This window comes from Silene latifolia, chromosome 5 (assembly GCF_048544455.1).
Source record: "Silene latifolia isolate original U9 population chromosome 5, ASM4854445v1, whole genome shotgun sequence".
NCBI lineage: Eukaryota > Viridiplantae > Streptophyta > Magnoliopsida > Caryophyllales > Caryophyllaceae > Silene > Silene latifolia.
The window spans coordinates 21,762,366-21,779,774 of record NC_133530.1 but is presented as its reverse complement, the minus strand read 5'-3'; the positions used below and the strand labels follow the sequence as shown (position 1 = coordinate 21,779,774).

The 17,409-nt window shown below is 37.0% G+C and overlaps 1 pseudogene; it reads left to right on the top strand.

The window, feature by feature from the left end:
- Window positions 1-6,444: 6,444 nt before the first annotated feature.
- Window positions 6,445-9,703, top strand: LOC141655035 (putative disease resistance protein RGA1; annotated as a pseudogene).
- Window positions 9,704-17,409: the final 7,706 nt, after the last annotated feature.

Here is a 17,409-nt window from a genome sequence, read left to right as displayed (position 1 = left end):
ATTTTCATTGTTTTACTGTGTTTTTCAAAAGATTGTATTAGGATGAAATGGGGTGTTCTTGTTTGATTAGTATTGTGCGAGGTACCCAAAAGTTGTGTGAAATGAGTCCAAACTACTAGAAAATCATGCCCGTATTAGTGTAAAAGTAGTTATCTGTTTTACTTACTTGTGCAAGGTTGCTCTATACAAGTATTTTGGTTATTTTTGGTTCCTGTCAATAAATGTGTGGAATTAGTGAAGTTTGTGGCTTTGGGTTGTGGTCTATTTAGGAATTGTATAATGATTGAACCTTTTGGGTTTTTGTGGCTGGACTACTGGTTTGATGAAGTTTGGAGATATTGAAGTTCGATAAAGCTTATTTGAGAAAGGGTGTTAGCTGATTTTAATAGATATTGTAGCTTAAGGATTCTGGCTTGATGAAGTTTAATTGTTAATTAGTGTGTGTTAATGGAGTTATTGAGGTTGGATAAAGGTTATTAGTCGAAAATGGGTAATGAGGCTTTTGGTTTTTTATTGTGCCATACAAATTCAATTAGTGAAGAGTAGTGAAGAGTAGAACCACTGGTTGCTCTCTGTTTTACAGTCATGTAATAAAGATTGAATCTTAGGATCTTTTAGGATATTTTTATTGGTTGAGTACTTGAGTGGGAGTTTTCACTGTTTTAATGATTTCATAAAAGTAGTAAGTTTAGACCTTTAAAGTTGTTATTTGTTCATGCGCAAAAACACGATTTACCTTGGAAGTTTGGAGGTTTTGGCATCTATTAGATGGAGAGGAGGGGTGTTGCGCAGAAGGGAAGTCTGTTGGTTGATACTTTGATTGTATTTGTTTTTGGATGCAAGTGAGGTTTGATGAATTAATAGATTGGGACTTGGACGGTATTAGAAAATGTACAGAGGAGAGTGTAGATTCAACTTTCTGCGGAAGTGTTGTTTTCAGACGGTCAAGGCTGTTTGAGGTTGTGGTGACCCGTGACATCACATGAAATGTTCACAAAAAGCTTATTTGAGATAGTCTTATTTGTCGAACAACTCCTTAACCCTATAAAAATTGAGGAATACATGAGGATTTGGGTTGGTCTCAGTTACATGAGTTATATGTAAAAATTGAGATCGTCTAAGCGTGTATTCTCTGGTGAAATTGGTACTTGATTCCCCCGTAAGCTGGACTCTCTTTCTCCAAGTAGCGGATGTTATTCAGTTTTAGAGCTGTTTGTTTAGCCACTATTAGTTTTTTCCCCATTGTGACAAATGAAGAAGTTAGATATATGTATTTTTGCTTATTTTTTAGGGCCATTTCCATTGATTATGTTATCAAAGAAAACAATTCTCTCTACATAGTTGTTTTCAACATAATTCCCAATATAATGTCAATGTAGGTTTGCTATAATCCAAGTCTTATCTTATGTAAAATTTGTTGTTTCCTTTTGATAAAGTGTTGCCAAAATAAAAATATATTTTTGTTTCATGTCTTCTTAAAAATTATTCATTGGCTTTATATGGTATTGAATGTTCGCCAATTGAGTTTTTGTAGTTTAAACTTTAAAGCTATTATCTGTATACTGAACTTAAGTTTTTGTAGCAATCATGTGCATCCCATATTGCTGAACTTTAACAGGTAGATTACAAGTGAACCGCTCTACTGTAATATACTTTGACATATTGTATTTCACATGAATTTGAGCCAACTTTTACTATTATGATTGATTATTTGATTGATTGCCTTTGGTTATTATGGAATACTATATATTTCGTAATAATATAAGCCAATTGCACTAATAAATACTCATTTCATTATTCTTTATATGTCGTTTTAGACAAATGAGAATTTTACTCTTTAGATGTCGTTTTGCATTTTCCTATGCACTACTTGCCCGTATTTTTTTTTTCATTTAGTAGTATAGAGGGCGGGCTATAGTGTTGCTCCTTTTTTGTTTGACTGCTTTTGAAGAGGAAACTGGGTAGGAGCGTTGTTAATAGGCATGCTGGGTGCTCAAAACCATGACTACGTGTTTTGAAATTTGAAGACAATTGTATATCTGAGTAATATGAAATTATGAAACTATCGGAGCCGAATAAGTGGATTTTCTGCACTTTTAACTGTTGGTCATACTTTATAATTTTATATCCTATTCTTCTTTTAATTTAACACTTCTTTGTTTCTTTTCAATTCTGCTCAGTTTACTGTACATAAATATATAGAGTCGAACAAGAATCGGGGATATAGGGCTGAGATGTGCTTACCTTGTAAACTTTTAGAAGCTTGCTTCATTGCCTCCGCAATGATAATCTGAATCTATTCTTCTCTTTTATAAAGGTTAGAGCAACTCAATTTAAATAAGAAAAATCATTGCCAAATTTTTAACCCATCCAACAAGTATTCAGCAATGCAGTCTTTTAACTCTCGCGTTTCAGATATACTGTGTTGATTATGATATGCTGGCAATGTCAACAAGTTTATCATGAAAAAATGGTTGATGGGCCAACAAATGTATGCTAGGAATGATTTAAAACCCTGATTTAGAAGACTGGTAAGGGGAGGATGAGGGGAAGGAGTAGAGGAAGGAGGAGAGAAAGATGATAAGAATTCAATAACTCGTGAGCATTCTAATAATGTGAGGTACTGACTATGTTATCTGACTTGAAATCTTTGGACTGTTGTGTAAATGTGTTTGGAAAATCGATGATTGATGAATTGAAAGCTTCGTGATGATTTAAAGTTTGATTGTATTTTGCAATTTGTGTACTAAACTACTAATTGATGGAGAGTGAAAAAGTGTGTGACAGTCAACTCCTCACCCCTTACGTTTACAGCTTACTTCTTCAAATTTATATTACCCCGTTAGTCAATTATCATCACTGAGTAAGCCATTCTATTGCTTCTGACAGCCTTTTTTTTTGTTCTTTTAGCACTTCCGCCAAGTGCCAGTAGGACATGATATTTAGTTACTGGTCGGTCAATCCTTCATCACTGGCTTTTTCTCAATGATGTGGCAGGATGAAAGTCATAAATGAAGGGTGGATGTTTGGAAGACGTCTCTTAACGTGGACTGAAATACTGTGACAAGTGATGGTCGCAGCTGGCTTTAGGGCAAGAGACGGTACCCAAAGTAAAAAGATGTATTTCCAAGGCTTGTGCTCATATGTAAAACAGTTCAGGTTGGACCTCATGTACCGGCACTCTATTTTTCTTGCAACCTATCAGTGTATACTTACTGTTATACACTTTTGGTTTTAGCTTTCGAATTATATGCCAATCTTGAATCAGCTCTGACTAATTTCTTGAGCAATAACTGAGTGTCAGACTCTAAAAGAGTTCTATAATAAAGATTGTTGCTGTTTATTTTTTTGGGTTTTGTGAGTTGCTGCATAAGGCAAAATTCCGTTGAGTATTAACTTGTGGTTGAATATGTACATATCTAAGTTTGCGCGGTTGAAGCCAACAATCAACATTGCTTGTTGGATTTCTGTTTATAGTTTATTTTCACACTTACACATGAAAGACAGTTGGTTGATCCCGTCTTGTGCCCAGCTGACTGAGGATGACAAACTCTTGCTCTAATTGATGAAAAATATATTCTCGGTAATTTCAAATTGTGTGCATGAATGATTAAAGTTGTCTATTATGTGATGATACATGGTTTATTCTCCCCGAGAAATTTATCTAGGTTACATATGGATTGTTCTTTGTAGTTCTGTTGTGCAAATGAGTGTTGGTGTACCAATAAATGTGATTAAATAAGTGTTTCTTGAAGGTAATCTGGTAAAGATTGTCCAGATGCAGTGTGATGGTGACTTATTGACCTTACTTTCATATCTAATAATAATAGGAGAATTGAGTTTTAAATGTGTTTATGGGCTTGGATTTGTGCCAATGTATCAATGTATCTTTTTGGGACGATTTTCATTTATGGGGGTTATCTTATCGTGTTTATTGTTTTCAGCCACAAGGGAAGGACATTAGAGCCTATTGCCAAGCAATGTTGTCAGGATCGGAATTCTACTTTGAATCGATGGGGAGGGTAGGATCGAATCGGTAGAATCGGATCGTAGAATCGTAAGATTCTACAAATTCACTAAATATAGTTATTTATTTGGTAAAAATATATAATTGAAGATCAAAACACTTATTTATACCCAAAATATTGATAAGTAATGAGTTTAGTATCATTTCATGAACATGCTTCTACAAATGACATGAAATTTGGATTTTGCGATGTCGTTCTATAAAAATTTATTTTAATATGTTTACTATAGAGTCGGATCGTAATTTATTTTAATATGTTTACTATAGAGTCGGATCGTAAGATCGTAGAATCGTATTATGATCCTACCTCTAGAAAATTTCAAATAAATAGGATCGTAAGATTCTACAAACTTAATAGAATCGTAGGATCCGGGATCGGACAAACATTTTTGGATCGTAAAATCGTAGAATCATAGGATCGAATCGGGATTCTGACAACAATGTTGCCAAGGTTTTCAACTCATAACCAAGGTAACTATGTTTTGGAGGACAAGGCGAAGATGATAGGAGATAAAGAGAACAAGAATAGATTAAGTGAAGAACAAATACATATAGACACTAAGTTCAGACAACTATTTATAGAGGCGTGCACTCTTTTTTGTACAACTCTCGGGCTCTAAGTATGTAATCACAATTTAGAGTTTCATTATTCTTTGAGGGAAGCTGGATTATTACTGTCGCTACGAAAATTAGCTTTCTTATATAGTTCTCCTTGTAAGTGAAAGAGAGAGGGTGTGAGCAAGACGACAAGGGTGAATAGCTAAACAAAAGCTAAGGAGAGAATGGATGAATATGTGAACATAGGCGAAATACAGCGAGAGGGAGAAAAAGACAAGAATGGCAACGAAGGGTGGTAGAGTAAACGGGAGAGGGAGAGAGTGGAAGGGGTTGAACATATGAACAAAAGCGAATGAGATTTCATTCAAGCCCATAATATCAGGTTGAATAACTTTGGACTGTTGTGTAAATGTGTTTGGAAAATATCATTTATCTTCTCATCTACTTGAAAACCTGACACTATAGTTCATTCCACTTATAAATGCAAAACTTGCTAGGACTTATTATTACGCTGTTAACAAGAAGTATGTTGCGATTCGACCTGCACCCCAAGCGTCCAAACTCTTTTATGCTACAAAATTTGAACAAGCTCAAAATAAACTGCTAGACAGCAAACAACTCGTGAGTAATACTATCTTGGGGTATCGCGCGCGAAGCGCGCGATACAACAACTAGTTTTAATAAAAATAAATAAATGTTTGCAATTAGAGTGGCTACTGGTATGATATAGCTTATGCCAGCGAATAAATTTTTGGTTATGTAGTTAATTTGCTACCTGTGAATAATTATTTTGAGTTTTTCTGACGCTACCAAAAGCGAGATTTTGGCAATGTGTTGAACGCCGCAGGCAGTGGCAGACCTAAGGGGGCTTGCAGGGGCAATCGTCTCCGAAATGCTGAAAAGTTTGACATTTTTTTTGTTAAATTCCTGTTTTGTTTTTTCTACTTTACCTAAAATAGGCAATAGTTCTTCTCCCTGAAAATTCTCATCCCCCAACTAAAAATCCTAATTCGACATTTTTAAATGTTTGACAAAATAACAATTGAAAGACATCAATCGCTAAATTGGGTGAATGTGCTTGAGAAGGTGGACGGATGTTTTGATTGCTGGTATTTCTGTTTTACCGTGTTTATGTACTGTAACTGTCTTAAAGAGCATTCTTCAGTTCCAGCCTTGGGTTAGTATGTACGCTGTACAGTAACAATTCAGCGACTAGGACTACTTTCGAGTAGTGGATTTCTTCGCTGTGACGTACTTTCTTAGTAATATGGTCTCTATGACTTTAAGTTGATGCCATTTATTGTGCTCTCTCCGACTCCCTGCCGTACCTACATGTTTTAGTACCTCTTCTTCTATATTTGTTTTAACTAATAGCAGAGTCCCTCTCAGTCGTCTGTTAAGTATTTATTAAAGGATGATCTTAATTTGACGCGCAAAGGGGGTCTGCAGTCTAACTAACTATTTGGTATACGTATTATTTATGACCGAGTCTAGATCGTGTACCAAGCACCTCCGAAAGTTACAGTACCCTTATTTAATATCTGTATTCCTGGCATATACTCTACACCAACTCTATTTGGTATATATTATTCCTGTGTGAATACTTATTTATTATTAGTAGGGCTCCACGACGCACGTATTGATTCACATCCTCAGCTGACAGTTGTAGGAAAAATGTTTGTTTACACAATAATGTATTCACTTAGGACAGCGTACCGTTTGCTGGCCACATGGTGTGATCGTTGGTCAACCCATCCCAGGACAGTTAATTTATAAGAGGTTCTAAGAGTAATTGATGATATTATAGGCACAAAGGCACCAAAGCTGAATACATATTAAAGATCTTATAGAGCAAAGAGAGTAATAGTAAAAGGGAGAGATTAAACACGAAAATGGCAGAGAGTATTCTGTTCAACATTGTTGAGAAAATATTGGTATCCTTGGGCCAACATGCTCTTCAAGATGTCGTATCCTGTTGGGGTGCACGGCATGACTTAGAGAAGCTTGAAGATACTCTAAGGTTCATTCGAGCTCGTGTTCATGATGCTGAAAGGCGTCATGAAGAGGATAGCAGTCAAGTGATCAAAGAGTGGCTTGGGAGGCTAAGGCAAGTGCTTTACCGTGCTGATGATTTGTTTGATGAGGTTCACACCATTAGCTGTCGCCAGCAGCGAGCAGATAAAAGCAAGCTGGCCCACAAGGTACGTAATGTATTCTCAAATTCAAACCCTTTTGGCTTCAATAGAAAAATAGCTCAAGAAATCAAGTCCATTAGGGAAGAACTTGACCGCCTTAAGTCAGAAATGGATGGCTTGAACTTAAGAGTATGTCTTACAGATCAAGAGCCAATTAGCCGCTTGGTACTTGAAAGGGAAACAATCTCTTTTGTTCAAGCAGACAGTGTCATTGGTAGGGATGGTGATAAAAACAACATCCTTGATATGCTTTTTGATCCTAAGTACGCAGAAGAGAGTGTTACTGTGATACCCATAGTGGGTTTTGGCGGTCTAGGGAAAACAACTCTTGCCCAATTGGTGTTTAATGACAAAAGGGTTAAAAAACATTTTGATATTGCAAAATGGGCTTGTGTGCCTGAAATAAATGATCAGCAAAAGGTTTTAGGTGAAATTTCGAGAGCCTTGACTGGTATCACTAATCATGATCTTTCAAGGGAGCAAATACAGTCAAACATTAGAGTAGGAGTTAAAGATAAGAAGTTTCTGCTTGTTCTAGATGATATATGGGATGAAAGTCGCGATAGGTGGTTGGATCTTTTAAGCTTGTTGCAATGTGGTAATCGCGGAAGTAAAATAATTGTGACTACACGATCTGGTGTGGTTGCAACCATTGTAGGCACAATTCCTAATGCCTACAAATTGGGACTTCTAACACCAAAGGAGTCGTGGAATCTTTTCAAAATGTTGGCATTTAAAAAGGGTCAAGAAGAGAGTAATCCTAATTTGGCTCAAATTGGTAAAGAGATTGTGAGAAATTGCGGAAACGTTCCCTTGGCTATCAGGGTTGTTGGAAGCCTTCTATACTCAAAACACACTGAGAAAGACTGGGAACTATTTAGAGATGCTCAAGTCTCGAAGGCAAAGCTTATAGATCTTGACAATATCATGCCTGTGTTAAAGTTGAGTTATGATTACTTACCATCAGTGTTGAAACGGTGCTTTGCCTATTGCTCATTGTTCCCAAAAGACTACATGTTTGAGAGCAATGAACTTGTTCGTTTGTGGATGGCGCAAGGATACATCGAGATGGAGGATGTTGGGGATCAGTACTTTCTTGAGTTGGTAAGAAGGAATCTTTTTCAAGATGTTAAGGAATATGATAACACTGGAGTTATCATATACTGTAAAATGCATGACTTGGTGCATGATTTGGCTCAACTTGTAGCTGGTGATGAGAGTAGTGTTGTCGACAGGTTAGGAGCACAGTTCACTAATAGACTTGTGCATATCAATTTTGATGATAATGCACAGTTACAGTATGACCCAAAATCCTTGCTCGTTGCAAAAAGTTTACGATCTTTACTCTTGAGAAATTATAATTCACCAGAATCATTAAAAGAGGTTTTGGAGTTCAGATCCTTGCGTGCTCTGGAGAGCACTTGTATTAGGATAGTGCCAGGTTCTATAAATCAGTTGACACATTTAAGGTATCTTAATCTCTCTCATAGCCCTATTGAATGCCTTCCTAGTTGTATCACTAGGCTAGATAATCTGAAAACTCTAAACTTAGATTATTGTAGTGAGCTTAAAGAATTGCCTAGAGGTTTTACTAAATTGGTGAACCTCAGGCACCTTGGAACTAAGGCATGCCCTTTAACTGAAATGCCTCCGTATTTCGGCAGACTGAAGTCTCTTCGAGAGTTAAATCGTTTTATTGTAGGCAAGAACAACGGTTTAGACACGCTGGGTGACTTAAATCTCAGGGGTGAATTAGAAATTGAATTCCGCAGATGGCGTACAAACAACGTGGCTTGAAGCTCAGTTTGTCAATTTAAAAGAAAAGAAACAATTGACCTCATTCTCATTCCGCTTTAACTACGAAGGCGACCAACCAGCATTTGCAACTAAAGATGAGTTGTTGTTGTTGGAGTCCTTGCATCTACCACCAACTCTTAAAGGTGTGGGTTTTTCTGGACTCCTAGGAACTAGTTTTCCTAGCGGGATGTTGTATGAGTTACCTAAACTGGTTGAAATTCAAATCGAACAGTGTGATAGTTGTCAAGCCCTACCACTCTTCAGCCGACTTCCTCTTCTCAAGTTTCTTTCTTTTAGAGGGCTTGAAGCCTTGGAGTATGTAGAAGTTGACGACGTTATGATTAGCAATGAAGCATTTTTTCCAGTATTGGAGACTTTATACCTACATAATATGCAAGAACTAAAGAGGTGGTCAAAAGTGGAAGAAGAAGCCAGTCTCCACCTAGGGCAGTGTTATGTCTTCCCTCGGCTTAGAACACTTCGAATAACAATGTGCTGCAAGTTGATGACATTACCCTTTATGCCAGAGCTTGAGTCATTGACTGTTGATGATATCCATGAGGAGTTACTGAAATCCATTCTAACATCACCGTCCTCGACTTCATCACCTCCCATGTTACGATATTTGAAATTAAATTCCTTTAAACCAATAATAAGCTTAAACCTAAGATTCATTTCTGACGGGATTCAGTGCCTTTCTGCCCTTGAAAAATTGACAATCAGCAAGTGCCAAGATTTGGATGCATGGGATGAGATTGATGGCGTAAGTGCATGGGAAGGCTTGAAGAGCCTCCGTACCTTGGAATTATCAGGCATTGCTAAACTGGAATTACTCCCTCGTGGGATTGGTTGCTTAAGTACGCTTGAGCATCTACTTATTCACTTTCTCCCAGATTTGACAGCGCTTCCCCAGCAAATCGGCGGCCTTTCTCAGCTTCAGAGTCTTGAGATTTGTTACTGCTCGAAATTGGCATCACTTCCGGAGACAGTGCATAGCCTTAAATCTCTACAAAAGCTTATGATATGTGGTTGCCCAAACTTGGAGAAAAGATGTAAGCAGCCAGATGGCGAAGATTGGCCACTAATTCAACACATTCCCACTATTTCCTTTGATTTCTTGGCATAACTTCTACATTCTCGAGGTATGCATCTCTATTTATTGCTTTTAATCGGAAATTTAGTGAACTGTTTGTTTCTAAGCTTATGGACTCTTATCCCTAGGTCTAAAAGTTTCAACAAATTGTTGTGAAAAGGTTACGCATTTTGCAGGCTTTGAGGAGTTGGCTTGTCATAGTAGATGTAGCTTTCATAACTTGTCAATTGCAATGACAGTAATCCTTGTAGCAAAAATATCCTATAATAGAAAGCAAGCAAATGTATTTGTTCCACGCTGCACGGGTTTATCAATAATGACGTGTTTCATGTAGGTTCACATCGACTTCGACGGGTGTATAGGCACAGGAGAAGATGGATGGCGAGTCTGCAACCATGTCCACTTAAGAGCTATCTGGCCGCACAATGAAAAGAGAGCTTGGGTAAGTGACCTAAATATCAACAAAGGAAGCCTCATGGTGAACTCCCTTCATAAATCCTCCGTATTTCAAGAATCACTTACAAGGACAGTTCTTCAAGAATCACTTACATGGACAGTTCTGCTAGCAAGCATCTTATGGGAAGCACGGTTGGTCGCGAAGATTTCAGTTCTTATTTGTTTACCTCTTTTTTTTTTTTTTTTTATTATTTGTGTGGAGTATTTTAATTAAACAAATGATTGGGGTGGAGGGACTATGTTTTGTGTATGCGATAGGTTGAGAAGGTATAACCGGTTTGCTAGACGGTATTTCTACTTTGTTGTATTATGTACTCGTATCTGTGAAAATGCATTCTTCAGTTTCAGCGCTGGTAACGTTAAATCAGTAACTAGTAATGCACACCATTTCATCAACAGCAATTTCGAGTAATGGATTCCTGTACAGTAATGCACTTTCTTAGTGCAGCTGTGGAAATGAATGTGTTTGATCAATTAATACTTAATAGAAACAAACAGTGCCCATCAGGTACACAATTTAGTCTCAAGTTCAAACCCAAACCCAAACGTGACTTAGTACAGACCGAGCCCTGCCGGCCTTGCACGTGCCTTGTTGAACCAACCACCGTCCCTGATACAAAAATCCACCCAAATCTTGAGGCCACTGATTCATGGGTCAAAGCTATTGTTTACATAATCTCACATACAAGTTTAGTTTTAACGCATTAAGCTCAAGAGTTCCTTAGATTCTTCTTCGTTTAACATAAGCATGGTTGGTTCAACAGTCCAAAAATCAGCACAAAAACCCTGCAACACAGAGTAAAGTTGAATCATAGTACACCAGCCTACAAAAATCGAGTTATCGGGAAAAATGAGGTGCAAATGAGACTTACTTTTTGTTGTCACCATGGTCATTACCAGCAGTCACATAAGCCTGAATCCACTTGTCAAGGCAGCCACAATGGAAATACACCGCATGGTAGGAGGACGACGATGCAACACATCAGCCAGCCTTTTCGCTAATACGAAAGAAGCATAATCTGCGTTTATATTCAGGACAGATGTATGGAAAGAACGAGCAAACCCCGTAGATGAAGTGCCTCCTCCGGACAACGTACTTAGAGCAGCTGGTTTCAAAAACTTACTCTGGGGAGGAAGCATAGAAATATAAAAGAATAACCTGAATTAGATTCCATCCTCGTGATATGCTTAGTACTAAATTTGCCATACTGCGCACAAAAATTACACGGCGACGTGGAAACAAAACACGGCTGTTTCAAGTACGATACAGGTCAATAATTCCTACCTGAAGAGCAGAATGTTGCTCAATCATGTCACGGCGCCTTCCCCGTACCCTTTTATGATCTGTAGAGTACATCCTGTAGAAGGCAGGCTGTAAATAATTAGGATCAGCTTCCTCCTGCCAGCTAATATAATGAGCAAAGGGTACAGCTAAAAACCTGGACGAAGCATCAGTAATATTTGAAACAAGTGCATTAGAATTGCCTGCCCTGACAATGAGCCATGCAACCTCCGAGTATATCTGATAACAGTCCTGCAAATCAATTAAGAGTTAACACTCCTACATCTAAACTTTGTACAGATCTAGATAAACCAAATGGAAATTTCAGATCATACAATCATGATCACAAATTGCAACCACTTATAATCTACAGTGATTAGTGAGACAAATGATGTCTTACAACATCGTAAACCATGTATGTTCAACTTTCAAGTCCATACATTTGCATCATATAACATAGTGTACATCTTTTCCTTTCCTGTTATGTGGCATATTCATTTTGCACAAAATGACTACATTCTAGAGGAAGAATACTTTGTCCGAGCCCTAACATGCACCTTCATTTTAAAAGCTTGAATTTTTGTATTGAAAAGAAGCGGGGAAACCAAGTGCTGAATACTGGCTGTCTAACGTGCATTTGGTTGGAGCAAAAACACGCACATTTAGAAGTCTAGTGCGTTTTGTTCAATGAATAAGGGGGTCGGGCGAACCAATGCTTTCTAAATCAATACCTTGAGTGGGTTTAGGAATTCACCGTATCATTTCCAGTATCAGATGGTCACAATAATTAATTGCAAGATCATTTCATTCAGAAATCAAAGTGGCCGTAGTAACCCTTTTAGATTATCATTTTTGTATCCCTGGAATTGATCCATTTAAATCGCAGGCTGAGAACATCTTACTTTGAATTGATAATGCTATCACTTTCTTAGTAAATAATTCAAAACCATATCGGCACATTACCTTCTTATGCTCCAATCTAATATATGCAGAAAGTTGGTCACCTATCTTTGCGAATATATCTAGTAGTAAATGATTCCCTTTAATCTCAAGTGGATCATTATGTTCATGTGAGTTCCCGTGCCCAGTACTTGTAGAAAAGTGTCTCATGGCACCAGCAACTCTAGCATTCTGAGCGATTGATGTTGAACCCGGATAGTTCACTATAGAGACAGGTATCAACAGCTCTTTAGCTACCAACAGCAACACACACACCTCAACCATCTTTCCTTCTTTAAAATATCGTCCAAATTCATACTTGACATCAGTCGTCTTCAGCACAAGCAATCTTACAGTCTCCAATATATTCCTCTGTCAAAAGCAATAGAAATAAGAGCAATACACACCCATCGGATAGGAACGGTAACAACGAAATTTCAGAAAAAAAGAAAATCACATGATTTGGGGTAACCACACATCTCTCATTTCTCCAAATGATGTGACTTTCCGATTCACACGTTTTTATGGTGCCAACTTAAAATAAAAGACGGGCTCGAGGAACAATAGCCATGAATGACAGAAATAGAGGAATAGACCGTCTGTGAATCATTTGGCATGATTTTGATTGATTTTAAGACGGTTTTCAAGTTTTCATACATTGTACAGTATATGTTACTAAAATCCCCGAACATTTCACAAGTGCAGCCATATTTTTGTTTTGGAGAACATTTCACAAGTGCACTCGTATCCCTATTTTATGGTAGAGTCCCGTGTCTAAAAGGTCGAGGTAACCCAAATCCAAGATTAGAATACATATCCGTGTCTAAGACTCGTACCCAAGTGCAAGTAACATAGGCTGAACACATGAATCAAAGATGCAACATAAATCCCCTATTTACTAAATGAATAGGTTATCTATTATTTTCCCGCCAAAATGCATATTCTTAAAAAAGGAAACTAATGATAATTATGTTCATTCACTAAGGAAACTAACAATTACAATTTAATTCATCTATTATATTTCACAAAAACTACGGAGAGACGGTCTCTCAATAGTATTATTGAGATACCTCTCACATAATGGGTGAGGGACCTATCGAATTTTTTTTTCCTTATTATGTCTCCCACTAAATTAGTGGGAGACGGTCTCTCATGAGACCTACTGTATTTCAAATTAATCTGTTCATCAAATTATATTATTTTAACTAAAAGCTATAATATTTTAATTAAAATAAAATAAAATTCATATAAAATTATAAATTGCTAAATCTTTACTGATACTATTATTAGATGATGAGTTAACCCATATTCCGTATAAAACCAAAACTAGAAATCGTTGTTATTAAAAAAATTGAAACTCATTAGCTTTATGCTATAAAATTATTTTCATTTAAATACATTTTAACTCATAACTCAATTCTCTTAACTAATTTTCAGTTATAACTTTTATTTATCAAGGTACAAATATTATATAAGTAATTTTATAAAAAAAATAATAAACTTTAAGTACCGTGCATATAATGCACGTGGTCTAAACTAGTTATAAATAAACTGATTCAACATGAGAGTTAATGAACAAAAATTCCAAGTATCATCGTGATCATCATTACCTATTGGCTTTAAAGAGGCTCCCGCCAAGCGCGAAGTAATGGAGATGTAAAGATGTTTTTTGAGTTTACCCTCTAATACTGCTGGAAAGAAAAGGATCATAGACAATTTAGGGGTCGTTTGGTTCAAACTATCGGAATGGATTAGAATGAATTGTGATACCATAGAGGTATTGAGTTAGAACCCCATACTTGCTCACAAGTGTTTAGTTCAATCTTGAAATTGATTGAGTATAGTAATAGGGTGGAATGGATTTAGAAACTTGAATGTATACATGAGTATGAGATTCCAAGGGGTTGGAATGGGGTTAGAATCCATTGGATATGTAACTCCATTCCAAAACCCTCAAAGCGAACACTACTAGAATGGATCCAACCAAACACCCCCTTACAAGAGTTTATGATTTTACCCAATACTCCGTACATCACAAATAATGTCATGAATGTAGGTAAAACTCACATACTACTCTCTTACATCCAAACCAAAGGTAACAGTTGCTTTATCACACTTGCCGAGACACATTTTGCAACGTGATTATCTTTAGTTGTGCACTATTAAAAATTATAAAAATTTGATATTCTTGTAGCATTCATAACGATAAATCAAACAAGATCTCACATGACTAATTTTGTCTTATAGATTAAGAATAATATCAAATATTCCCTACAATTATGAATAGTGCCAAAAAGCAAGTGTTACCTTTGGTTTGGATGAGAGGGAGTATAATGTTGTGAGGAGAACAGTGGCGCAGTTCGGCAAGGATTATTTTCTAATTGTTGACATTTCTTGCATTGGTCTTGTATCAGTTGTGTTTTATATGTTGACTGGGATCTAAGCCTAAATATTAACCAACAAATATTAACCAAAATCAGATAAAAACCAGCACAAAACAAAATCTTGCCTTTTTGACAATTTTTTATTAAATAACTCTCAATCCATACCTACACACACAAAATAAATGTGTGTGTGTGGTTCAGGGGGAAATTAATGAGAGGGCCTTGTGGAGCCTGTTCATGTGTAAAACGTCACAAGCTTGGCACCTACATGAACAGAGAGGTAGATAATAGCTCAATTATCGGGCTAGGACTGGTCATTGGTTAAGTTCGTACTTATCGGGCTAAGACTGGTCATATCAGTCGATATGAGACAGGAATTAGGCACAGTGGTAAGAAAGACTACCGGCCTAGCCTACCATGCCTACAAATTTCTGCATGTGAAATGGATTTTTATCTATGCAACACCGACAAGAATATATTCCTACTAAGTGGTAGTGGTAGATCTGGAGAAACATACAAATGTGTCATCACATAGAAGCACCACAAGATCAATGGCAGACTTATTATCCTTCCAGTGTTGCAGAGCTCTATGATCCCTGTGTAAAGAGCAAATAATCACACAACAAGAAGAAGAATAGAAGAGCAACAACTATAAGATGTCTAGAGTAACAATGCAATACCGAATATAATCAAGTGCAACATTGAGCGGCAATGCTGCGTTAAATTTCAATTCATGACAGTCTCTTCTGTCATCAGCCAGAAAGCCATTTTCAAGAAACAAGGCAGTTAATTTAGGGTCTGCAAGCTTAGCCGCATTGTGTAAGAAAGACCAACCAACATCAGTCAAGTCTCTAAATTTAAGAAAAGCATCAGTCTCGCCAGCGAGTACTGCAGCAGCACAATTAGCACTGTCATAACGAAACATGAGTTCTTTCACGAATTCTGGCAGATCATTCTTACAATCTAGGCTACCAAAGGCTTCCACTCCATTCACCATTTTAACAAATTCATATCTGTCATCCCGGCACATCGCATGATCTATATGATCGTTAAAAGACGTAAGCCATTCATCAAAAGGATATGCTCGAGGGCTCTTTGGGGTAAAAAAAATACGCTGTTCCAATAAAAACAAAGGTATTCGTGTGTGATCTCACAAACATTTTATCAAGATCAAGCACTAGAGCAATTTGTCTGCAACAAACCACAAATGAGAGGCGTAACACTATTTTTCTATCATCTTTTATGTACTTAGGTGATAGGCTCGTGAAACTAAACACAAGGTACTCTATAGATCACATAAGCACAATTTTAATACACATGAAATACACATAGCTACAAGCCTGTGACTGTGATGCGAGATTCCACTTTACATTCTATGAAGTTGTCCCGTAAACAGAGAATGCAAGTTTGAGCAATAGTTCCTTCTACGAACAACATCAGAGCCTTAATCCCAAAATGATTTGGGGTCGGCTGGCATGAATTATCCTTTAGAACCGTCCATGGGTGATAGCACACCTCAAAATGCGAAAATATAGAATTCACTACGCCCGGGTCTAGGAATACCAAACTATGAGCATCATTCCAGGAAATGATCATGACCCATTTGTTACGCACAATTAATAATTCAAGAGAAAAAGGCAAAATCTTAAAATTTCCAGACAACATGAATCAGGCATGATTCATTACTAGGTCAGTACATGACAGAGTTACAAAAAGCTTTAGCCGGACTATAAATGACTAAATGAGACAGCAGCACATTAAATATTATGTGAATAAGTAATACTTTCAGCTCAAATTAAAAATATACTCCCTCCGTCCCGGTGAATTGTTGTCCTTTGGTTTTGGCACAAAGACTAAGGAAAGAAGAAAGGACCAATAACTAAATGACAAGTGGAACAAATTGAATGAGAATTATCAAATTACTCATCAAATTCATTCTTAAAATAGAAAGGACAACAAATGACTGAGACACCCAAAAATGGAAAAGGATAACAAATAACTGGGACGGAGGGAGTATATCATAAATGCTCCCACAACTACCCAAAATAGAGATCAGGAAAGGGGTGTATAGGTAGACTCTTTTTCATGCTTGATCTGGAATGTCCTTTCTCAGGACAAAGATTAACCAAACATATCAAATCGAACAGAAGTCAACAAACAATATGTGAACATTGCAAACAGATTTTATTGCTCACAGACTTTCAGTGATATATATGCTTACCTCAGTAGTCACTGATTTTGAAGTCATTTTCTTCATAAGACGTGTTTCCAGTAGAACTGTTTTGCAAAACGGAGGTTAAAAGACTTGCGAACGTTTACTCGTTTGCTTGGGTTTTGCACTAAAGAAAATTGTCAATAACTGGCTGCTATGGCTGTCATAATGGTCTCACCTTTATCACCAAGACGAAACAGTTGTGCCCTCCTAGTCAATAGGAATTTCATCATCAAATTAAGGTGGAACCTTTATCAACCAAAAACCAAATTCAATTATTTTTACCTGTAGAGATTGAACATCTGCTCCACATGTAGTTTCACATTAGAAAATAGAAATTAGTACTCATGTTAAAAGAAGAGAAGAATCGCGCATACCAAAAACAAAAACAAAAACAAAAACAAAAACAAAAGCAACAAGAGAAAGCGTCACATCGATATCTGCCATCTGTATAAGGCAGCACTTG